The 12,920-nt window shown below is 38.9% G+C and overlaps 1 protein-coding gene across 2 annotated transcripts in view; it reads left to right on the top strand.

Annotated features, from left to right (window-relative positions):
- The window catches only part of PLCL1 (phospholipase C like 1 (inactive)), a 392,170-nt gene that overhangs the window by 323,023 nt on the left and 56,227 nt on the right, over positions 1 to 12,920 (top strand). The window lies entirely within an intron of this gene.

The following is a 12,920-nucleotide window of genomic DNA, read 5'->3' as shown; positions in this document are numbered from 1 at the left end:
TGATACTATTTTATCATTCAAAAACAACTAGAAGAGTGATATTGGGAATAAATACCCTACACTTGAAAAAGAAAAGCCCACAGAGTATATTCTGCTTATGAACGATCATACCTCTTACAAATTGTACTTCATGGTTGAAGAAGTTTGCTTGTTACCTAAATCTCGTTTTTCACAAAATAAATTTTTTTTTATCATAATAGTAGGGACTGAAAGCTATTCAGTGAATAGCTATAGTTGCCATCTAAGAGGTGACATTAGGGTACCTACTGCCATAGAGACAGACAGTGGAAGCACTTATTGTTCCAATCCCCTTTGTAAGCTAAGAAAGAAAAATCACTCACTGAGAGGGGAGCCTGGTTCCCTGGAGCTGGGCCTGCGATAAGCAGGAAAGCACCTGGACTGTGGTTAGCCAGTTTTCATTTCATATCCCCAAGTGTCCCGTGGTATTGGAACCACACCTGCTGGCCAAATCGCATTCATATTTTTAAAATGTAATTTCTAATTGCAGGTACACCATGGTTTTCCAAAGTTTAAAATAAAAGACTTTAGTGGAAAGCAGAAATACTTTTTAATTTAATTTTATTTTTTGGCTGTGCTATGCAGCTTGTGGGTTCTTAGTTCCCTGACTGAGGATTGAACCCCTGCCCTGAGCAGTGAAAGTGTCGTGTCCTAATCACTGGAACCACCAGAGAATTCCCATGGAAAGCAGAACTACTTCTAATGATATGTTCATTTATAGTTCCCTTTGGAAAAGGTTTTTCATTTCGGTAGGGAGTTGAGAGTAAATATCCCTATAGCTAGCATAGGCTGTCCATAACATGTAAGCGTTAGTCGCTCAGTCGTATCCGACTCTTTGTGACCCCATGGATTGTAGCCTGCCAGGCTCCTCTGTCCATTGAACTCTCCAGGCAAGAAGTGGATAGCCATTCCCTTCTTCAGAGGATCTTTCTGACTCAGGGATTGAACCTGGGTCTTCTCCATTGAAGGCAGATTCTTTACCATCTGACCTTACCAAGTGTTAAACTTGGCCAACTGTGGACATGACCAAAAATACTGCTGATGTCTCAATTGGTTATTTCTTTAAGGAGGTGCTGTAGATATGGGCCAGACACATGCCATGATGATGTCAAAAACCCTTTTTACTTTAGGATTTGCATTGTATAGGTTGACATCTTTAGTGCTCTTGTTTATTCATGTTAGTATTTATTTTAAGATAAATGTCTTTTAAGATACTCTGCAGATCCAGTGATCATTTGAAAACATAGATCATATCACTTTCTTGCCTCCAGGGGCTTCCTATGAAAACAGAACTAAAACTCCTCTCTGTGGCTTACAGGGCTATTTATGACCTGGCCTTGCCTTCCCATCTCACTTGCTGCTCCCAGCCTCACCTCCATACACTCTCTTCTGTGCACTTCACTCAGCCCTGTGGGCTTGCTTTCTTCAGTCAGACTCAGCTTGCTTCTATATCCAGGCCGTTTTACTTGCAGTTCTCTCTGCCTGGAATGTTCTTCTCTTCGGTTGCTTATCTCTTAATTCTTAGCTCAAGTGTCATATCCTCAGAGAAAAGCGAAAGTGAAAGTTGTTCAGTCATGTCCAACTCTTTTCGACCCCATGGACTATACAGTCCTTGGAATTCTCCAGATGGGAACACTGGAGTGGGTAGCCTTTCCCTTCTCCAGGGGATCATCCTAACCCAGGGATCAAACCCAGGTCTCCCGCTTCCCTAACCGCTGTCTCCAGCTGTCACTCTATCACATAACCCTATTTGATTTCCATTATCTTATTCAGCAGCATTGAAAAATGCCTGACTTTTGTCCTTTTCCTTTTACTTCAATTTGATTATATATTCCAGGAGGCCAGAGACTGTCTGCCTTGCTTATTGTTGGTAACTCTAGCATCTAAAACACTGCTGACACATACTATGTTATCAATTAATGTCAGTTGGATAAAATGAAAATGAATTCATCTATATAGTTGGTGAAATAATGTAGTTCCCATACTATCTCTGAATGTGTTTTATGGAAAACCTTTAAATCCCCTGTGTTTTATCTCTATGATACTACCCTAGCCAAATTGTTCCCTGCCTTACACATATAGTTGGAAACCTATAGACTAAGGCAAAGGGCTTTGCAGGTGGCCCAGTGGTAAAGAATCCACTTGCAAGGTAGGAGATACAGGTTTGATTCCTGGGTCAGGAAGATCCCCTGGAGAAGGACATGGCAACCCACTCCAATATGCTTGCCTGGAAAATTCCATAGTATCCTGGTAGGCTACAGTCCATGGGATTGAAAACAGTCAAGACACTCTGAGCACACACACACACACACACACACAGATACACACACACACACACATTCTAAGGCAAAACTATGAAGACAGGAAAAAGAGCAGTAGCTTCAAGGGCCGGGGACAGGATAGGGTGAATGAGGGATGAACAGGAAAATCACAGGGCTTTTGTAGGGCAGTTTAACTATTCCGCATAATAATATAATAGTGGATTGCACCATTATACATTAGTCAAAACCCATAGAATGTAAAACACAAAGAGTTAATCCTAATGTGAACTATGAACTTTAGTTGATAATAAAGTGTCAATATTGGCACATCAATTGTAATAAATGTACCACGCTAATGCAAGATGTTAAGTGGGGAAAACGGGGTGAGGTGGAGTGAGAGAGTTCATGGGAATTCTCTGTACTTTTTGCTCAACTTTGATGCAAGCCTAAAACTTCTAAAAATAAAGCCTAAAAAGCCCCACACAGACTATTAATAAAAACTTATTTGGATGACTAACACAAAAGACAAATCTAGAGTTTATTGCCTAGTAGTGGTGGTGGTTCGGTTCAGTTCAGCTCAGTCGCTCAGTCGTGTCCGACTCTTTGCGACCCCATGAATCGCAGCACGCCAGGCCTCCCTGTCCATCACCAACTCCCGGAGTTCACTCAGACTCACGTCCATCCAGTCAGTGATGCCTTCCAGCCATCTCATCCTCTGTCGTCCCCTTCTCCTCCTGCCCCCAATCCCTCCCAGCATCAGAGTCTTTTCCAATGAGTCAACTCTTCCCATGAGGTGGCCAAAGTACTGGAGTTTCAGCTTTAGCATCATTCCCTCCAAAGAAATCCCAGGGCTGATCTCCTTCAGAATGGACTGGTTGGATCTCCTTGCAGTCCACGGGACTCTCAAGAGTCTTCTCCAACACCACAGTTCAAAAGCATCAATTCTTTAGCGCTCAGCCTTCTTCACAGTCCAACTCTCACCATACATGACCACAGGAAAAACCATAGCCTCAGGGGGCAGGTATTCCAAAATGAACAGCTTGTGTGTTCAACTTGGACTTAAGTTGCTTAGAAATGTCTCAAAAGTGGTAATAAACTGTATGTACTCAGTCAGTCATGTCTGTCTCTTTGCAACCTCATGGACTGTAGCCCACCAGGCTCTTCTGTCTGTGGGATTCTCCAAGCAAGAATACTGGAGTGGGTTGCCATTTCCTCCTCCAGGGGATCTTCCTGACCCAAGGATTGAACCTGAGTCTCCTGTATTGGCAGGTGGATTCTTTACCACTAGTGCTACCTGGGAAGCCCAGCTGTATAGATGCCATCTAAGAAGAAATGCTGTAACCACTAAAAAAATACAGATTATATTTAGAATAGAAAAACAACCTGAAATCATTTCTGAACAGATATAAATGTTTGGCTTATTTCAGTATCAAAAGAAACAAATCAGGCAGCCAGGTACCCTACATTTATTGAAAGTCAACCCAAATGCATCAAACTTTACTACTTATCATCAGGAAGTAAAGTCAAATACTCTCAAAAACATTGACCTTGAGCTCATCTGCACAATTTTTTTTCCCCTAAATTTGGCTTTTCCCTAATGACCTGAGGTGGTCTTATTCCTTACTGAACATTGATTAATTTAATATTTGGAAATATTTCCCCTTGAGGGTTTTAGAAATTCAGCCTTAAAAGTCATCTTATATTGCTATTAAAATTATATTATAGCATATGTATTGGTATCAAGGAATCAAAAGCCAAATATATCCATAATAGAGTGGGTTTATTTGCATGGCACAATTTCAGAAGACATCCCATCCCCATTTCATATCTTATTTAAGACATATGTTTTCTACCTGCTCACTGGTACTTAAAATTTCAAAATTATAACCAATTCTTTGATTAAAGGTTAAGACTTTAATCTCTTAAAATGCAAGTAAGTAGTAACACATCGAGTTATCAGTAATTTGTACCTTTGGATGAATTTAACATATCCTGTCCTACAGGCAGTTTTTCACCTGGAGAAAGGAAGAGATCCTAATGACAGAGTGTTCCCCAAGTCTGCGTAAGGTAGGGGTGAGATTGCTCAAACAATTGCAATTTTACTTAAGAGCAGCTCTGTCTACAATCTCCCTCAGTGCTGTGAATAGGCATGTAGCTATGTAAATTCCTGGCTGATATTTAGGGCAACAAAAGTAGAGGTGACTTTCCTGATATCAAACACATGTCACAGCCAGAGGTGAGAAGTGACAGCCTCTGAAAAGCACTAAAGCAAACTGGCAACATTATTAATCAATAACTCAAGCAAGTAGAAGAGGCCCTAAACACTGAAGGTGGAACTGATGTCTCCTTCCCAGGCTAATGACACACGGAGGCGACTTGTGGTATCAGACTCCTTGCTGCATTGCCATTTTTGTGGCTCTATATCATCATGACAAGTTTTCAGAAACTCCCAGAGCCTTAATTTAAAATCAGAATGTCATTTCTAACCGACTTGTCCCTTTATTGTACTGATCTATGGGAGATTGGATCCACATAGTCCAAGGCTTTGGCATAGTCAATAAAGCAGAAATAGATGTTTTTCTGGAACTCTCTTGCTTTTTCCATAATTCAGCGGATGTTGGCAATTTGGTCTCTGGTTCCTCTACCTTTTCTAAAACCAGCTTGAACATCTGGAAGTTCACGGTTCACATATTGCTGAAGCCTGGCTTGGAGAATTTTGAGCATTACTTTACTAGTGTGTGAGATGAGTGCAATTGTGCGGGAGTTTGAGCATTCTTTGGCATTGCCTTTCTTTGGGATTGGAATGAAAACTGACCTTTTCCAGTCCTGCAGCCACTGCTGAGTTTTCCAAATTTGCTGACATATGGAGTGCAGCACTTTCACAGCATCATCTTTTAGGATTTGTAATAGGTCTTCTCGAATTCCATCACCTCCACTACCTTTGTTCGTAGTGATGCTTCCTAAGGCCCACTTGACTTCACATTCCAGGATGTCTGGCTCTAGGTGAGTGTGAGTGATCACACCATTGTGATTATCTGCATCATGAAGATCTTTTTTATACAGTTCTTCTATGTATTCTTGCCACCTTTTCTTAATATCTTCTGCTTCTATTAGGTCCATACCATTTCTGACCTTTATTGAGCCCATCTTTGTATGAAATGTTCCCTTGGTATCTCTAATTTTCTTGAAGAGATCCCTAGGCTTTCCCATTCTATTGTTTTCCTCTATTTCTTTGCATTGATCACTGAGGAAGACTTTCTTATTGCTCCTTGTTATTCTTTGGAACTCTGCATTCAGGTGGGTATATCTTTCCTTTTCTCCTTTGCTTTTTGCTTCTCTTCTTTTCACAGCTATTTGTAAGGCCTCCTCAGGCAGCCATTTTGCTTTTTTGTATAACTTTTTCTTGGGGATGGTCTTGATCTCTGTCTCCTGTACAATGTCACAAACCTCCGTCCATAGTTCATCAGGCACTCTATCAGATCTAGTTCCTTAAATCTATTTCTCACTTCCACTGTATAGTCATAAGGGATATGACATAGATCATATGTGAATGGTCTAGTGGTTTTCCCACTTTCTTCAATTTAAGTCTGAATTTGGCAATAAGGAGCTCATGATCTGAGCCACAGTCAGCTCCCAGTCTTGTTTTTGCTGACTGTATAGAGCTTCTCCATCTTTGCCTGCAAAGAATATAATCAATCTGATTTCAGTGTTAGCCATCTGGTGAGATCCATGTGTAGAGTTTTCTCTTGTGTTGTTGGAAGAGCAATGGGAATAATCATCCTCAAATTCTATTTCCGATAGGCTTGAGAAGCTTTCATCCACCTGTGCTGCCTGTTTTGCCACCCTAATCCCCCATTTCCTTCTGTTTGAACCCTCTCCTTCAGTCAAGCTATTTGGTTTGCCAGGTATTTTTCATTTTCCATCCTTTGTTTTTCTGTTGTAGTCTACCTCAAATTACTTCCTAGCCTTAATTCCTTCTGCATCATTCTAAGGCCAGCCCTTTGTCCTAATCTCTTGCAAAACTGACTTTAAGAAAAAGTTCATTTATTGATTTTATTCATGACATTCAACACATGTAAACTTTAAAGAACTTTAGTAGATTGTGTGCAAAATAGAGGTGAATAAATAGAGACATAGTTTTGAGAACAAATAGCCATAGTATGAAGCATGACAGCTCTTTGAGTCAAGAGAAATATAAGTAAAATGAGATAAGTGTGTATATTTGCCAGTTGTAACAACACTTCTTTCGATGTATCATTTTGTCTATGTGTTTAGTCTTTTGATTTGTTAATTTAACAAAAAAACTGCACACATGTTACTATGCAAGTTGCTGGGGGAAAGAAATGGTATGAAGCAAAATTTCTGTCCTTGAGGAATGGGAAATACTGATAAGAAGGCAAGATTTACACCTGAAAAGGGGGAGGAGCAGAAACACACAGTGTCCCGGCAGTGAAGCAGATGATATTTTATGTCCCGAGATGGACAGGGTCTAAGGATCTTGAGTGCTTATGGTGGGTTTTTTATACTGACTTGTAATATACCCCCTCTATGACTTTTACCCTGTCTCACCCCATGCTCAGCAGAAAATAATTTGCAAATGGTTTTGATAGAAAAATACTATCTAACCTTTGTAAATTGTTTTCTTTAGATACCTGAATTTTTACTTTTCTATTGTTCTTACCTGTCTAATTTTCCATGCATAGTCAAGAAGTATTGCCTAACATATTTTGTTTTTTTTTAAATGTTTTAAATTAATCTGAACACTTCTGAGTAGTGTTTTAAATATAGAAATCAGAGGTGGAAGAGTTGCAGGGAATTACAAGTGTAAAAAATGCAACCAAAGTATTCTCCAAAGGTGACTTCTGTGCTCAATAACATTAACATAAAAGTTGAAACTTTGCTATGAATACAGCAACAGATTTTGTGAACATAAAATCAAAACAATCGAGAACAAAAGTCAAGAATTATTTAATCTTTTTCATAGTCGTGTGATTTGGAGAGCAGTTGATTGTGTAGCTAGGAATCTAGCAAAGAGAGCCAATCACTATCTTTTATCCCTCTTGGGGTAGAATCAATGTACAGGCTGGTATCACACTGAAGCCAAACAATGGATTCAATTGAATACATTTTCTGCTCTCAGTATCATCAGTATACGTTGAGCTGAAGAATGGGAAAAAGTTGTAAGTATGTCAACAGCCCTCCGATGCAGCTTTAGTTTTAGTTATTGAAATCAATTTAAATTGAAATTAAGTCAAAAGTATTCTCCATCCATTCCTCTCTCTTGTTGTGAAGTTTGTATAGAACTTTATATTAGTTTGCATTTTAAAAAGCAGGTTGGGTTGTGTAGTAATGAAACCCAGGAAAAAAAAAAAACCCCATTGGCATGTATTTAACCAGAGCTGGTTATTTAAAAACAAAATGTGTAGTCAGTGTGTTGAAACTGCTTACTCTTGGGTGTGGCAATGTTTTCTATACATTTTCTATATATATTGCGGGAATTGTCAGCATATGAGGGTTAGCAGCATTTTCACTTGGTACAAGGGTCCCAAGAACACAGGGTATCAGAGATGTATTAATAAGCAAGTATTTTGGGGAGCTTCTTTGTGAAATATTGTGCGTGAATCCTCGGGATTTGCTTTGCATTCCTGAATACTCAAGTTCTTGCAACAGTTGTAATTTAAGAGAGTGTAAGATTGTCAAATTGGTCTGAAAAATTCTGGAGAAGGTTCATGAAGTTTCAGTTCAGTTCAGTTCAGTCTCTCAATCAGGTCCGACTCTTTGCCACCCCATGAATCGCAGCATGCCATTCATGGCCTCCCTGTCCATCACCAACTCCCGGAATTCACGCAAACTCATGTCCATCGAGTCGGTGATGCCTTCCAGCCATCTCATCCTCTGTCGTCCCCTTCTCCTCTTGCCCCCAATCCCTCCCAGCATCAGAGTCTTTTCCAATGAGTCAACTTTTCGCATAAGGTGGCCGAAGAACTGGATTTTCACCGTTAGCATCAGACCTTCCAATGGACACCCAGGACTGATCTCCTGTAGAATGGTTTAGTCACTAGAAAATAGTATGAATGAAGTAAATTTTAATCATAGTGAGATAAAAACAAACATTTCTAATGGTTACTCAAGGTATAGCTGACAATTATATCTTAGAATCAGAACAACTAGAGAAAAGAAAAGGTAAAATTATCCATTTATGCAGAAAGCTGCTCATGTGGTATTGATAGATTCTGTTGCTACCCTGAATGTGGAGACAGAGGTCCTTTGACCTGCTCTGTGTGAGTTCCCCTTTCCTGTTCCATTGTAATTCAGACTAGGAAACATCATTCAGAGCTGGCTCCAGGACAGAGAATACTAACTTCATCACATACACCAAAGGCAGTAGACTTCCAGTAAGCTGGTAAATGTTAGATGTGTTCCTGTATCACTGAAAATTAGCAGTCTTATAATATTGAATTTGCTTAAAACCAAAAGATGCCCATCTATCAAGAGTGCTTTTTATCCATCTGATTTAAAATGTTTAAATAAATTAAAAATTAAAGAAAATTATATTAATTCTAGTTAGCAAATGTATGTGTAACAACAATCAGATATTAAAGTGTACCAACTTTAATAAAATTCAAGTCTTATTTTAAACAATCTGAATAGATGAGCCACTATTGAACTAAAAACTAAAGCCCAGTGTTTTGATTAGAAAGAGGATAAGAGATAGATTATTTTGGTCTTCTTAGAAGGTCTAGAGAACAGATTGGCTTTTTATAGATTCACATATTCTTAAGCGATTGCCATTTCAAATTTGATAACTCCTTCCTGAAAAAACAATGGACACAAGTAAGTATATTTCTTCCTAGATTTCATAGGAAGAATATCTCTATCGGTTCATGTGTGCTGCTTGACTTAAAGGGGGAAGCAGTCGTAGAAAAAAGGTATTTTCATGTTCCTTTGCTTGGTGAATTCTAATTTATAAAATGCTAATCACCAACTTGCCTTTGCAGTAGAAATTCTACACTCTAATATAATATTAGCATTGCAGAACAGTTTATAAGGTCTACACCTCAGAAATGCTAGAGTTCTGGTGTAAAGTTTTTTACCAACTAGCGGTATGGCTTAAGGCAAGTTAGTTTGGGACTGAATTTTTTTATCTGTGAAATGGGGTTGTCCGTGATAGATGGTCATTAAGGTTACTTCTAGATATAAACTTCTGTGGTTCTAAGAATGTAGATGTAATTCAGGATAAAATTGTAATCTATGGACGGTTATGAGTAATATTTTGATGAAATTTCATCTTTCCAGTACCATTAAATAGTTACATTTAATGACTCTGCAATGATCCTAGGCAATTAGTCAAATCCCTACTGAGCTGGGAAGACAGTTTTTTTCACACAGATTAGACAATTTAATCCATCTTTGAGTAAAAGCGTTACTGTCCCCTTCAGTAAAGTTTTTGTTTTAAATAAATGATTTTGATCTTAACTGACAACTTTACACACCCCTGTTCAGGTCACATGTAATGCTTAAAGTGACACCAACCTTTATCTGGGTAAGTCCTCTGTTCTTTTAGATTGAAAGCCATGGCAAGGAATTAAGACCTTTTTGGAGATATTCATGTAACAGAACCAAAGAAAAGCTCTTTGTATCACTCCAACAGCAAAGGCAACTGGGAGCTGAGGCTGAGACATCAGATATGTAAATCAGGCTGCTGCCAGATTCTATCTGAGTTCAACCCAGCTTTGGCTGTCTAAGTCTACCTACTGCCCTGCTGGGGGATTATCTGAGGACATGCATCTTACCCTCACTCCTTGGCTTTGTATTTCATTTCCATCAGGATCTGTAGAGACATAGGAAGGAGACGAAACTCAAGTCAACCATTTTTCCTTTCTAACAACTTACATCAATTACTTATCTAAGCTGGGGGGAAAGGTTTGAAATTGTTGATTTAAGTATGGTTTGGCTTTGTTGGTACATTTCAGTTATCTAGTTTTATTTGTTTTCTCTACAACTGCTAATAATTGAAAGTTGACTGCAGAAAACAGAATAAAATAATTTTTATAAATACAATGGAAGCTGTTATCTTAGAAAAGAGGATCAAAATGCTTTTATAAAGAAGTTTGTATAAACAATGATTTTAAGTTCTGAGAATATTAATAACAAGGTGTTTTAGAGTAAAAGTTCTGACTTTTATGACTAGAGTCTTTCAAATTATCCTCAGGGATACTCTTCTATGTTGAAGGTTAAATCACACTTGACTATCTCTTTATGAAGTGATCTATTCAGGTCTTCCCTGTAGCTCAAAGGGTTAAGAGTTCTCCTGCAATGCAGGAGACCACGGTTCTATTCCTGGATCAGGAAGATCCTCTGGAGAAGGGAATGGCAATCCACTCCAGTATTCTTGCCCGGAAAATCCCATGGACAGAGGAGACTGGCGGGGTCTGTGGGGTCGCAAAGAGTCGGATACGACTGAGCAACTACTACTACTACTATTCAGTTCAGTTCAGTTCAGTCGCCCAGTCATGTCCGACTTTGTGACCCCATGAACTGCAGCATGCCAGGCCTCCCTGTCTATCACCAACTCCCGGAGTTTACCCAAACTCATGTCCATCGAGTCGGTGATGCCATCCAGCCATCTCATCCTCTGCCATCCCCTTCTACTCTGCCACCAATCCCTCCCAGCATCAGGGTCTTTTCCAGTGAGTCAACTCTTCGCATGAGGTGGCCAAAGTATTGGAGTTTCAGCTTCAGCATCAGTCCTTCCAATGAATACCCAGGACTGATCTCCTTTAGGATGGACTGGTTGGATCTCCTTGCAGTTCAAGGGACTCTCAAGAGTCTTCTCCAACACCACAATTCAAAAGCATCAATTCTTCGGTGCTCAGCTTTCTTTATAGTCCAACTCTCACATCCATACATGACCACTGGAAAAACCATAGCCTTGACTAGACAGACCTTTGTTGGCAAAGTAATGTCTCTGCTTTTGAATATGCTATCTAGGTTGGTCATAACTTTCCTTCCAAGGAGTAAGCGTCTTTTAATTTCATGGCTGCAATCACCATCTGCAGTGATTTTGGAGCCCCCCAAAATAAAGTCTGACACTGTTTCCATTGTTTCCCCATCTATTTCCCATGTGGGAAAAACAAATTTCTTATACTATGGGATTAACAAATATTTACTTGGGAGATTTTGAAGAGAACTTGAATCATAGGGTTTATTGTATGTTTTGGTCCTGAATTTATTTTGCCTCAAACCAGTAATATAGTTTTAAGATTTATTTTCTGATACTTGAGTATTACATTTTCTATAGGTATAATCCTACTAAAAACTTTATTTTCAGTACTCAATTTAAAAGAGAATTAAGAACATGTAAGATTATAGAAAAATGGAGAACCTAGGAAAAAGACTAGAGACCAAAAGAGATTATATTTCAAAAAATACAATCATAAGTTTGAAGTGATCAATAATAAATAAAATGCATATTGTCTACATGTGTGGGTAATTAATATGTAGAAGAAATCAGTATCACAAGTAAGATAAGGAAAAGGTGATGTAAATGGATAGATACATAAATGGATCCCCAACCCAGGGATCAAACCCAGGTCTCCTGCACTGCAGACAGATTCATTACCGACTGAGCTACAAGGGAAGCCTGTAGGGTAATAAAGTGGTGTCAACTGTTGAACTGACAAGAATGAGATCTGGGGATAGGCCAAGGGGTACTCTGTGATGAGACCACACTTTGGGGGTCTCAATGGAATCTTTGCAGTCAAGAGTCAAAGCATTGGGATAGTTTTTTAAGGAAAGGTTGACGAGGACAAACACTCAAAGGCCAATCGAGTATTTTGTTATTGATTTTACTTGCTTACTTTAAGATAGGAGATACTGTATGGAAAAGGGAAAAGCCAGGGAAGGAGCAGAAATTGTAGATGAAAAAATGATTCGTTAGGAATGAATTCCTGAAAGAAGCAGGGAAAGGTGAGATTGGAAGTCGGGGTTGGAAGAGTTAGCCTTGGCAAAGAGGGCACTTCCTTCTCAGGTTGTCACAAAGAGGCTGTGGCATCTTTGGAGGTAGGAAGTATAATCTTTTTGTACTCAACACTGAGGAGATACTTACTTGCAGTACAGTACTGTGAAGAAAACCGGCCACATACCAATAAAGAGTTTCTTTTTCGTTTAGTCAGAGAATATATTTTCCACTGAGAGCAAAACCAAGAGAAATGAATGTCAGTCAAGATTTTGTCAAAGGAAATTACCAATCTTGTCCCTTTTGAAGTGTTTCTTTAAAAGGAAACATTTGAACATGGTTGCAGTAGTTCAGTTATGGGCATGGCCTCATGTTTTTACTGATGGGCTGAATCTGATAACTTTGGAAAGCTACATTTCAGGTTCAAAACATGGCATGTGTGAAGGCCAGACAAATCAGAGGGAGTCTGAAATTTTAATTCCAGTTTAATCATTAATTAGTTCTATTTTTTTAGATGAGAATCTTAATTATTATAAGTCTTAGTTTCCTTTTTTTCACAAAATTAAGGGGATGGTCCTGATAGTTAAGATTCTTTTAGCCTTAAAATGATTCTAAAAATGTAGAGTATATTAGGTCTTGCTCACGGTAAAGTCACTGAATGTACTTTTCTCTTTATGAATGTT

Source organism: Bos mutus, chromosome 2 (assembly GCF_027580195.1).
Source record: "Bos mutus isolate GX-2022 chromosome 2, NWIPB_WYAK_1.1, whole genome shotgun sequence".
Lineage (NCBI taxonomy): Eukaryota > Metazoa > Chordata > Mammalia > Artiodactyla > Bovidae > Bos > Bos mutus.
This window is presented reverse-complemented; position numbering and strand designations above follow the sequence as displayed.